General features: G+C 36.9%; 1 long non-coding RNA gene across 9 annotated transcripts in view; it reads right to left on the bottom strand.

Annotated features, from left to right (window-relative positions):
* Positions 1 to 13,448, bottom strand: part of LOC104873709 — an 89,798-nt gene that overhangs the window by 13,442 nt on the left and 62,908 nt on the right. For 7 of the 9 annotated variants that reach the window (XR_004515841.1, XR_004515837.1, XR_004515834.1 and 4 more), the window contains one exon: positions 2,379 to 2,491. The exons of the other annotated variants lie outside the window; for them this stretch is intronic. This is a non-coding gene — a long non-coding RNA (uncharacterized LOC104873709). The remainder of the gene's footprint in view (positions 1 to 2,378; positions 2,492 to 13,448) is intronic. 9 annotated transcript variants of the gene reach the window in all.

The following is a 13,448-nucleotide window of genomic DNA, read 5'->3' as shown; positions in this document are numbered from 1 at the left end:
AAAAAAGAAGAATCAAGATATGTTACGTACATAAGGGCCGGGAATTTAGCTCAGTGGTTCTGCCACCTGCCTCACAAGATATATTACATACAAGTACAAATTCCATATGATGAATATTACCATTTTGTATATGTACAATGTACCAATAAAAATAATTAAAAGAAAATATTCAAGCTCTAGAGTATATTTGAAACTTTTAAAGCTGTTAAAAATATAGATGACCAGAGATTCTGATGCAGGAACTCTGAGATGGGCCCAAGGCATCAGATTTGTTGGTTTTAGTTGGTTGTAAGTAATTTCCACAAGGTGTTCTGATACACTCTTTGAGTCTGAAAATAATAATAACAGCAATTTAAACTACTCTGTATTGGTACATGACATTTTCTAGGATCTGGTCCTGCCTAGCTTCCTTCATCTTTGTTCTTCCTATCCTGTACCTTAAACTTCAAACTACAGACATCCCAAATTATCTTCAGATCTCAGTATATTATGTCTTGCTCAGCTGTTAACTGTGCCTTCTACTTTTAAGACTCAATCTACTCTTAGGACTCAGTTTTACCAGTTTCTCTAGAAAACCCTTCCCTTAATCCTGTCTTCCTCCTCAGAACTGGGTTAGGTACCCTTCCTCTATACTTTCACAAAACCCTGCGCTTACCATTGTCACATTTCTTACAACAATGCATGGAAAGGACTTGTGTAGGACTTTTCTTTCTCCAGCACGTAGCCTTGAGATTAGGGATTAAGTCCTAATTCAATTTTGTATCTCCAGTGCTTAGCATACATGCGGGGCACATTGTGGATAGACAACAAATATTTGTTAAACTAATCTATTTAAATTAACTGCTTGGTGACATAAGCTCCACGTGAATTGAGATCTTTCTCCCTTTATAGTTTTTTTCACTGCAAATACCTCAGCCTCTAGCACAATGTGCGGCACACAGTAGGTGCTCAATACATGCTTAATAAATGAATAGATGACTGAATGGCATATAATAGAGAAGGTTCTATAAAAATTGCCCAAAAGCTTTTGAGTATGAGTGCCAGCTGCTCTAGACAGGGAAAAGTATCTGTAAAAGCCCAAATAATCAAAACCCTGGTAGTTGCTAAGAACAATGAAAACGATGGTAGAGAGTTTGGAGCATTAAGGGTGTGAGATGGAGAAGTAAAAGAAGCATTAAGTAGAGCACATAGAAGCAGAGACTACAGAAGTAGCTGGGGCCACATAACAGATGCCAAGTTAAGAAGAGTGGATTTAATCATGGAGACAACCGGGAGCCAGTGAATAAGATAACCAAACTTGCGGCAGCAGCAGCAGCAGGAGAAGGAGGAAGAGAAGGAGGAGAGGAGAATGAGAGGAAGAAGAGGGAAAAGGAGGAGGAGGAGGAGGAGGAAGAAGAGCAACAAGTAATACAGATGAAAATTGAAGCAGGTTCTGTCCATGATTTTCTAGGATGTTCCATCAGTACGGGCTGAGATAACCATAAACCACTTTGTACAGAAAGATATCAAAGAATAAGCCGCATTTGAACAGGAGAAGCTAGGGGCAGGGTGGGTAGAAACCGATCCAGGCAAGAGATGCCAGAGAATATAAAATGTATATGATAAGAATGACAGAGAGTGCAGCTTCCACTTACCTCTGGGGAAATGGAACCCTTTCCTTCCTTTGAAACTTTAATATGATATTCAAAACTCGAATACTTCCCAATACAAGGCCCAGAACAAGAGTAGGTCCATAACCACTTGCACTGAAAATAGGACCCAGATGTTTTCCATCTCTTTGACAGCAGAAACAACTGCGTCTTGTTTGCCTACAGAACCTAGAACTTTCTTTGGTCCACAAATATAAACTGAAATCAAAATGATCTGGAATTAAAGAGGTAATGGGATTATTCCGGAGGTTACATTAGCCTTTACCCACTTTATCCTTGAATATTGTAGACATATTGGAAGAACGTCCCTCTATTCTTTTTAAAGAAGAGTTGGAGGAGGGGGTGAAGGGAGGGCAGGGACAAGGGGAAAAATTGAGAACCAAGACCTGTCATGTAAAGGTACAGGATCCCAATAGTGAATGTAACTGTACTGTATACCTAAAATGTACCAAAAAACTCAATTTAAAAAAATAAAAAATAATAAAGAAGAGTTGAGATATTCTATCGTCATACATTCCTGAGAATGACATCATATTGCATTCATTACATGTACCAGTCATAGTTCTTCCAATTAAGAGTAGTTCATCTGGTCAAATAGAGGATCACAAAGCAGATTTCACTGGCATACTTTGCTTGGTTTGCATGCCATGCAAATAAAGTGCCTCTTTCTTGAGGTGGATGTAGAGAGTTGTAATAGTTGGGAGAATAAAACTCTGGAGTCAAACCAACCTGCATTTGAATGAATCACAGCTACATCACTCCCCAGCTGAGTAACTTTGAACAGCTCATCTCTCTGGGCCTCGGTTTCCTGATCTTTCCAGTGAGAGTAATGTGACTTGCTCCTGGTGGTAATTGTGATAATTAAATTTGGTAAGAGTATGCTAATAGCTGGCACAATGTCAACTCAATAAAAATGAAATGTTATCATAACATTTTCATATTCCCAATTAGTAAATTGCCAAACCCATAAAAGTTTAATAAATACATGTTGGTTGACTGATAATTAGCATTCATAGATCTTTATCTCTTTCTGATCTTTCACCTTTGGAAATGAGAATTTTAACAAGGCAGAGAGAGCAACAACTTGGCATAATAAAACACAAAAGGCTCATTATAGCTAACATTTGTATGTTAAGCTAATTGGACATTTCCTTCAGTACACTATATTTCATCTTGCTCCATGTGAGAACATGGATTCCTCACTTTAATTTAGTGATTAAATATCATACAGTAGACTCTCTCAAGATTTACTGAACTTCATTTGCTTCTTTTAATGAATAAAAATATTTTCAAAGCATAGACACTTAGCGAGAAAACGAACAGGAAAATGCTCTGCTAATACTTCTTCTCGTCCTTAAAGCTCTTTGTATCCCATTGGCTTCAATCACTGCCCAATGACTGGTGGTTCAGTGTCTCAGAATGTTCAGAACTGTATTTTGAAAACAGCATTAACTCACAACAAGAAATTTAAAAGTAATTCACTCTATGTGTCAGAGATTTAGCTCTGTGGTACCACCGCCTGGCTTTCAAGCTCAAGGACCCGAGTTCAAGCCCTAGCACCCCAAAAAAAAAAATCACTCTAGACTGAAGTTTCTTAGCCATACTGAAGATTGGGCTAGGTAATTGTTTATTGTGGAAGCTGTCCACTGTAGGATATTTAATCACACAATAATATCTAGTGAACTCTACCCACTATCATTAGCATCCTCACAGTCAGGACAATCAAAAATATCTCTATAGAAATTTCTCAAGGGCCAGGGATTTAGCCTAGCGGTCCGGTGGCCTGCCTTGCAAGCGCAAGGACCTGAGTTCAATTCCTGGTACAAAAAAAAAAATCTCTATGTTCCTTGGGAAGTAAAATCAGCCCTTGTTGAAAACTACTGCTCTAACCATACTCTAAAGTGAAATAAATCAGAGACACATGTTTAAATACTGCATTGTTTCTATGATGTGAGAAATCAAAAGTGGAAATGAGGACTAAAATGTATAATAAGATATTGGAAAATGGGAAGCAATTGTTCAAATGAGAAGGGTAACAAGGGAGGGGGAAGGGGAAGGAAAGAAGGGATAAGAAAAAAAAAGAAAGAACAGAAGGAAAAATGGAAACAAAGTTTTTGTAAATAAGGAGGGGAAGAGGGGTCAAAGGAAGAATGAGAAAAAAGAAGCAAAATATATCATATATAGGTATAAATCCCCTATGATGAATGTGATCATTATGTATATCTAAAATGTACCAATAAATGTTTTGCTTCAAAAAAATAAATAAACATTAAGGAAGAAATTTTTAAAAATAAAAGAAAACCACTGCTCTAGAATCATAGGCTACAGCCAAATGCAAGCATTTTAAATTACTTGCCTGAAATATATAGTTTCATATAAACTATTTAATTTACCACCCAACTTGGCTATGCCAACCAAAGTTTATATTAAGTTATAAACTCCATTATTATCGTATAAGACAACATCTGAGGCTTTCAGACAAGGAAGCCCAAGTGTTAGATCTTAATTGATTATTGTGACCTTACATTACTTACATCAAAATAGAAATACAGTACAGTGCTAACTCTGTTGTCAAATGGCTCCCACCTCAAACTTTCCACTACTCAAACAGCAAAGTTTTTTAAAAAAAAGTCTGCTCGATGTTTGTAACGTTGCTCGATAGTTGAACCGAAAAAGTTACTTGAAAAAACCTGTACAGGCCGATAGTGAACACACGCCATGTCTAAACTCATCTGGCCATGCACACAAAGGGGCAACCCTTCAGCCTAAGCGCTGCTCTCTCTCAAACAAGATACAGTGCTTGTGTTGGCGCTTTAAAATTTTCATCATTGTGCTTTTTTTTGTTTTTGGTGTTTATTTGCATAAAATGTTGTAACGATGGCTTTAAAGAAAGTTAGTGATACCAGCAGTAAAGTTAAGAGGAAAACTATGAGAACTGTAATAGAGTCAAAGAAATCACTGCAAAATTTGTTAACGTCCCGTAAAAATGAAATTATATGTGTAATTTTGGGTCCTCAGAACCACTTATCTGATTTTCCATTATTTCTCAAGTGAAAAATATATTCAATTTTCAAACTTTTCAGTATTTGAATATGAATTTAGAATGAATTAAGTTTGACAACTGAGGTATCACTGTATGGTTATTAATTGTTTTGAGATGAACTCATTTATTGATGTCTAAAATTAATTAAGATTTTGGGCAAGTCCTCCAACTTTAACTGAAATCCATATACCCTTATAAAATACTAGGTTTCTCCACTGGTACCCTTTCTTGGTAGGTTGTGGTTTATGCCCTCTCCCTGTCCTTCGAGTCCTACTTTGACTTGTCATTACACATCCGTAAGAGTGCTGCCAAATGAAAATCACATAGAGGAACATCAAGCACAGCGCATGTCACATTCCTTGGCTCCAACAATGAGAAGTCGACAAGGGGGTGCCATTTTAGACATACTGAAAAGAGAAAGCCATTTTCATTTATTTTTTTAAAATCATTTCAAAAGTGAAGAAACAGTTAAGAAGTCTTCTCAATGGATTAAGAGCCACAAAATGATAAATATGAAGGACAAATGGCAAAATGGAAAAAAATACATGCTATACAAATAAAGTGTCTTCCTACAGTCAGTGCTCAACATTGAAAGGTGATAGATATAAAGTCCTATGTTTCTGCTGTGATGCAAAGGGTGATTCAAGCACCAAATGGGAATGTGACAACCACTAGGAGATCTTTCAATGAATTTTTAATTATTCTCAATAAGTATGACCCCCTCAAGATTTTTTTCTATAAGCAGACAGGGCTTCCTTAAAAACAGTTCTAGAAAGCAGATATCAAAAACATACTTCATGACTGTAGTGATTTTTTACCTTAAAAATATGTCATCCAGAATTTACATTGAAGTTTTCTCATATCTATGAGTTAATTTTAAAATAGATAGGGAAACACGATTCCATGATGATATCTCTTATGTTCCATACTCTACATAATTTAAAATCAACCATCAATTTAGCACTCTGAAGGATACAAAAGATGCACAACAGTTCCTACAAATTCCAACCTCGTTTGGAACACACACTGAAAAAGTCAAGAGAAGACCAGCCTGAACTTAGTAATTCAGCTTTGAGAGACTTAGAACACTCAGCAGTATCTCAGTGAGACCACACTGTGGAAGACCCCAAACACCAAGTGAGTTTAGATGGATGCATATAGTGAGGAAAGTATGAAATTGTTAAAAGTTTTGAGTAAGAGGAATGGCATCTTCGCCCTGTTTCAACTTCCTCAACATTCCATCACTCCTACAATAAACTCTTAATTCCTTAATATAGTTAATACAGTTTACCAACAATCATGAGACCTGACCATTCCTTACCTTTCTAGCATCACTACTGACACCTGACCATCCTCCCGCTCTTGCCATCTTCTGCTTCTCTGCATTCTTGGAAGCTCTCAGACTCCTAATTCACAACTTTTCACCATGCTGCCACCTCTGCTTGGCACACTTGACCATCCACTTCTTCCTCAACATCATTTCTTTTGAAAAGCTCATAAAATCCATACTTTTTCTTTAATGTATCTCCCTTCCAGTAGAATACAAGTTCCATAAAACAACAAGATTTTACATTTTCTTCACTGTCTCATAACCTAGCACAGTATATGGCACAGTGTCAGCATCCTTTGAATTATGTGATAAACTATTAAAATGTTTTTGGAACTAAATTGCCCTGTTACAAGAAGAAAAATACAGAAGTTTATCTGGCAGTAGGTAGCTCATAGAGTGGATTAGAAAAAGAGAGAATGGAATCCAGCACATCAAATGGGAAACTATTGGGGTAAACCAGGCAGAGGGGAATACAGACCTAGACCTATACTAAGACTGTAGGGGCAGCAAAAGAAAGGAATGGATAGAAATAATACCTAAGGAGAATGAATAAGGAAGGTATGCTTTGTTGGCTATAAATCATTGTAGGACTCTGTTAAGTAATCCCTTAGAAAAGCCAAGAAGATTAGAAATGGATAATGATGATGAAAGACAGAAAGAAACTAAGATGAGCCCTTCGTGGGGAAGATAACTTCACTTAGGGTTGAACTTATAGTAAGTGGGGCTTGCAAAGGTTGAGGATACCGCTGAAATGAAGTGATATCTAAAGATACAGATTTGGGAGTGGTCAGTATTGAAGAGATGAGGTAAGCCATGGAGCTGAATGAGCTCTACAAGGCAAAGTGTAGAAAGCAAAGGAGCTGGAGGAGACCTGTGAAAGGCTGAAAGGTTGTGCTCCACTCTGCGCCTTATGAGGGACATTTGGATGACCTCTCTGGACTCACTGTCTACTGATCTGCCTACTGCAACTGGTCATCAGTCTCTGTAGGTATAGAAAGACAGTCAAAAAGGAAACAGAAAATTTTTAGTTTTTAATGTTTGTTCTTTTGTTGGTTTAATTCTTCTCTGTTCTAGATTTTTGCTTTTTTGTTTGTTTTTTTTTTTTCCACAGGGTCTTACTATGTAGTTCAGACTGCCCTGGAACTCAATGTGTAGCCCAGGCTGGTCTCGAATTTGCAGTGATCCTCCTGCCTCAGCCTGCTGAGTGCTGGGATTACAGGTGTGCTGTATTTTTATGTTTTTTTAAAAAATGAAGTTTCTACTATGTGGAGTAAGGTATAGAAATCTGAGTCCACAGCTCCATAGTACAAGATTTACAACATTTATATCAGTGTGTACTAGAACATAATTTCTGCTTTGAGTCCTCAAAAAAAAAAAAAAAAAAAGGAAGAAGAGAAGGAAGAAGAACTGAAATGCTGATACAAGGTAGAGTTAGATGATAGGGAAACAAATGAAGACAGCAGAAGGTACAGAACAGAACAGAGGCGTTGAAAGATTCAACAGCGTTGAAAGATTTTCACAGAATAGGTGTTGAGTAGTACTGACCAAAGAAGCCAAGGTGGGTGGAAACTAGAGAGAGGCCATTAGCTCTATCCAGAGATCACCATCAACCTTTTGGTATTCAGTGCAGTGTGATAACAGGAACTAGAATGCAGGTAATGAGACCAACCAAAGGGACAATATTTTTTGTTGGCAATGTGACCATTCAGGATTACATCTATTTTGGAGAAAAATAAGCTGTTGTAATATGACTCCCCACCAAAATGCAATCTTAGTCAAAGTGTTAAGTAATGAAGAAAGCATATCCTGAAATGATTGTGCTCAATACAATAGTTTGACCTTTATCCATGGTTTCAGTTATTTGAGATCAACTCTGGTCTGAAAATATTAAGTGGAAAATTCCAGAAACATATGATTCATAAATTTTAAATTGTGATTAGTGTGACAAAATCTTGTACCTTTCCACTCCATTCTGACCAGGATGTGAAACATCCTTTTTTCCAGTGTATCCATTCTATATACACTACCCACCCAGTAAGCACTTAGTAGGCATCTCAGCTTTCAGGCCAAATGTTATATTGCAGTGCTTGTGTTCAAATAAGTTTTATATAGTAGCCTAATGATGCATCATATTGCCTACATAATTCACTTCATCTCATCAGGTGGGTACTGTATCATCTCATATCATCACAAAAAGAGGGTGAACATGGCATTTAAGATATTCTTAGAGAAAGTGAAAGAGACTGCTTTCACATAATTTTAAATTATAGTATACTGTCATAATTGTGCTACTCTATTGTTATTGATGTTGATTTCTTATTATGCCTAAGTTATAAACTAAGCTTTATTACATGTATGTAAGTATAGGAAAAAAATTAGTATAATATGGGGTTCTGGACTATCCACAGTTTCAGGCATTTACTAGAGATCTTATAGCATATCCGCCATAGATAAAGAAGGAGTTTCTATATATATATCTAACTTCACACTACATAAATATAAAAAGTAGTCACTCACTGGGTTGGCTGGGGGGGATCCAAAATAAAAGACATGTGGGGCACAACCTATATCCACACACAGTGATACAGCTAAATCTCAAAGCAAAATTTAAAGGAAGAAACCAGCCACTAAAGAAATCAGACATAAAAGAGGATATTTTATATGTATGTATGCATATATTATACATAAGGCTACTTATATACAATTCAAAACCAGGACAAACGAATGCATGCTACTAAAAGTCCAGTCATGATCACTCCTTGGCATTTTGGCTAAGATCAATTGTAAAAGTCCAGCAATAGTTGCCCTGAGAAATTCTGGTGAGTGGAAGGAAACCCAACACTAGCTTCAGCACTGCTGATCAAGTACTGTTTATTGGGCCGGGGATTTAGCTCAGTGGTTCAGTGGCCTGCTTTGCAAGCACAAGGACCGGAGTTCAATCCCCGGTACCAAAAAAAAAAGTACTATTTATTGACTTAAGTGCTAGGTATATAGGTAGTTCACTTTGTGATAATTCATCAAGCTGCACACTTATGATGTATGTACTTTTGCCTGTGTATATTTCAAAACATTTTTTAAAACAAACATGAAGAGCCTAGTTAGACTGAAGAAATTCTCGGGCCATCATCAGTTATAAACAGAACTTCTTGTAGGTGAGAAAGAACAGGAGGCCTTCTCTTTACTGAGGTCTTCTCTTTACTGAGGTGTTGAGATCAGTGGTACATAAAAGGTAATCCATATTTCATGTTTTATATCTAAAAAGAAGCCATTGCTAAGATGCCTGGCTTCTCAGAAAATGTTTACATTTATCTAAAGTCTTGGATTTCTAATAAATATCATTAATTTTTATATGTTTGTTGAACCAACCTAAGGGTTAAATCAGAGAAAATACTTAGTTTTCTAATCTATACAAGTAGAGTAACTTGAACTGAAACCAGGATTTAAAATAAGGCAAGTAGAAACACTGCTTCCCTTGTGCTCAGGTTTTAAAGCTCTCCAAATTAATTATTTCTTCAACTAGACCATTTTATAAAACACTCCAATTTTTCACCTGCTTCAAGCATAATGTGGATAAAAGTTTTCACCCATTTGAACCCAAATAATACCCTCCAATGAGTAATCCTGTTAAGTATACATCTTGTCCTTCACATATAATTACTTATATGGCCACATATCAATCAATCCAATTTTACTAATTTAAAAATTATTCAAGTCGGTTGATTTTTATGCTTGCAGATTATTCAAGGGTGATTACTCATAACGTTTTCTGTGCTTTGGAACACATCCCTACTGCTTAAAAACATTCATAACATGCAGCTAAGTATATAAGTTCCTTGCAGTTCCCCAGGCTTTGCAATTTTTTATGCCCAACGCATAAAAATGAACATGATGGTTTTGTTCCCTATTCCTTCCACTAATGGTCAGTTGATGCTTATTACATTATGGCTATCTCCAAGCCTCTTTAGAGAATCCGAAATATACTAAGCAATTCTGTGGTTACCTGCCAAAGGAAGAAAATCAGCACCATCACCATGGTGTACCCAAAGTACAAAATGGTGCTTGCAATGTCCGTGATTTGAAGTTGAGTGAAGAAGTAATGAACTGTATACATTAGAAGATAAACAGCTGTCAAACCACTGGTTAGAAAGACTCTCCACTGCCCATAACAACCGTGCAAAAAGAAGTAGAACAAATGACTTTTGGGGTAAAATTCTAACATTGAGTTAACAATTATTGCAATGACAAAGAAAACACAAGATAAACTCCACACAATTATAGAAAAAAAGTTTATAAGAAATTTAATAAAACAGATATTTTGTGTGCTGCGTGAGGTACCCTGACAATTGTAAACTCTTTGTTTCCAGGGATATCGCATGTGCACACTGGGATTGGACTTCTGATATGTATATGCTATCATCACACTGCTACAGCCCTGGAAAGCATTCCGTTCAGCTCCCACATACTGGCTAGAGTTTACTGTGCCTACTGATGCCTCTGTTATACAGAGTATAACAAAAAAAAAGGTTAATAAGGAAATCTAAGATAGGCTCTGTGGTTAATGGAATTTGCTTTCATTGGCTAAATTCAAGACCCATGGAAAGCATGGCTGAGGTCACTACTCAACGAAGCATTGAGGGAATGATTCTGCTATACATTTTGTTTTGCAACATTTTCCTTTTGAGCTACAGATATAAGGGTAAATCATAACCATAGAATCTTACCAAGGATAAGGTTACTATAAAGACACTGTAGCTGAGGGTTCCAGGGTTAGACACTGCAGAAAAATTCACAGAGCAAGTCCAAGACTGCTATCTGTAGTAGGACCTGCTTGTAAGATGGGCCTTTGGCTTGCATCTGAGAATTTGGCATGCAATCATTCCATGAATGCTAAGATTGGTCTGCTATATCTCTACTTTACAGTGTGACTTATGATAAACACTCACTTTCCTTTTAGGAATATGCAATTTTTGTACTTGCTAGGCAAAGGGTGCCTATGTGACTAGCTCCCCATAAAAACTTTGGAGGCTGAGTCTTAAACGGGAAGAAACATGGCACATTTGTCACTGCATTTTTTCACTGCTGGAGAATGGAGCACACTGAGTACCCTCCCTCATGGGAGGGAGACAGCATAGGAAGATGGCCTCAATTTCTCCAGGCTCCAACTCTGACTTTTTACTTGACAACCTTGTTGTGTATCTTTTCTCTATAATATACCCTAGCCAAGTGTACATCGATGTACTTAGTCCCACGGGTCCATCTAGTGAATTATCAATGTTTGGGGCTCTGAAAATATTCTCTAAGAAATAGAATCATACTCATTTATATGCATATTGATGTACATTTCATTAATGATTGCTGCAGACCGTCTATGACACAATTCACTGTAGAATTCACAAGCAGCTAAATATAACGTATACATGATTATGAATTTTTTGTGGACTTGTTTGGTTTGGTTTGGTTTAGTTTGGTTTGGTACCAGGGATTGAACTCAGGACCTTGCACTTTCAAGGTAGGTGGTAGCTCCACTGAGCTAAATCCCCAGCCATAATCCTTATATCTAGCTCAAAAAGAAATACTCCAAAACAACCTCTGTATCAGAATGATTCTATCGACCCTTCATGGTCACCTTTAAATAGTCATATTTAACTACCAAAATAAGAGGAATTTAGGATACCTAAGAGAACAATGTATCACACTACCAGTTCAGTCACCAAAATGGTATCAGGGAGAAAAAACTGCGGGTGAAGCAAAAGAACTATCTATGGGAATAAATGAGAGGAAGAGGAAAGGCCTGCAGCAGCAATCTCAATCCCACAAAGTACAATCCTGGACTAAGATGCACAGATAATTCTAATGGTTAAAAAGCAAGCATCATACATGTTTGATGCAATCCCGATTAAAATCCCAACAGTATATTTCACAGAACTTGAGAAAAAAATCCAAAAATTCATCTAGAACCAGAAGAGACCTAGAATAGCAAAAGCCATTCTAGGCAACAGAGACATGGCATAGGGTATCACAATCCCCAACTTTAAACTATGCTAAAAAGCCACTGTGATAAAAACAGCATAGTACTGGCAAAGAAACAGACCTGAGGATCAGTGGAATAGATTTGAAGATGCCAAAACAATACCAGACATGCTCAGCCACCTTATCTTTGACAAAGGAGCCAACCATCCTCAGTGGAGGAAAGACAGCCTCTTTAATAAATGGTGTTGGAAAAACTGGATTTCAACTTGCCAGATATTAAAACTAGACCCCCATCTTTCACCATGCACTAAACTAAAATCCAAGCAAATTAAAGATCTAAATATCAAAACAGAAGCACTAAATTTGCTGGAAAATAAATTAGGTAGAACTCGGGAAGACACTGGCATAGGAAAAGACTTTATGAACAAATTCTCAGCAGCATGGGAACTTGCACAAAGAATCAACAACTGGGATCTCATCTTATTAAAAATTATCTGGGGCCTGGGATTCAGCTCAGTAGTTCCAACACCTGCTTTGCAAGCACAAGGTCCCAGTTTGATCTCTGGTACCAAAAATACAAAAGCTTCTATACTGCCAGAGAAACCACCAACAGAGATAAGAGACAACCTACAATGTGGGAAAAAAAATGCCAGCTGTTCCTCAGACAAAGAATTACTACCTAGAATATATAAAGAACTCAAAAAAATTAGACCCCCAAAATATAAAGACCCGATTCAAAAATGGGCATCTGAAATGAACAGACACTTCTCAGACAAAGAAGTAAAAACAACAAATAAATATATGAAAAAATGCTCAACATCACTGGTCATTCGAGAGATGCAGATGAAAACAACACTGAGATTCCATCTTTCCAAAAGAATTAAAAAGTTTCTCATCAAAATGGCATTAACTTTATAGCTGCATCAAAGTCAAAATGTGTCATTAGGAAAACACAATATTAAATTAATTCCAAATCATAGAAATTATGCAGTTAACATTTACTCCAATTCCTTTCTACGCACAGACTTCTCATTCCAATAATGCAAGCTTTAAACGCTTAAGATGCATTGTTTTCCTATGTCTTCACCTGAGCGCATAAATGAAAACAGCACAGCAGAGCTGTAGCTTCTGAACAAGTACTCAGAAGAATTATAAAGACTAAGAGGAGGAAGCCAAACATGTAGTACATCTGCTGAGACCTGAAAACAAAGACAATAGGTTTAAAACAAGTTTAAAGCATACACACACAGAGACCGGGAATTTAGCTCAGTGGTGCAGCTGCCTGCTTCACAATCATACGGTCCCAAATTCAATCCCCAGTATAAAAAAAAAAAAAAGAGTACACTCAGAAAGATCAGTCCAAAGCTGTAGACTGTCACACATTTCTGTAAATGTTCTTGCCTAAACACTTAACTCTATTCCAAACCTCCATCTATCTATCTAGTACCAAAAAAAA

This window comes from Fukomys damarensis, unplaced genomic scaffold (genome assembly GCF_012274545.1).
Source record: "Fukomys damarensis isolate Sample0158 unplaced genomic scaffold, DMR_v1.0_HiC HiC_scaffold_39, whole genome shotgun sequence".
Taxonomy (NCBI): Eukaryota; Metazoa; Chordata; class Mammalia; order Rodentia; family Bathyergidae; genus Fukomys; species Fukomys damarensis.
Note: the sequence above shows the minus strand (reverse complement) of the source record. Positions and strands in the feature narration are given on the sequence as shown.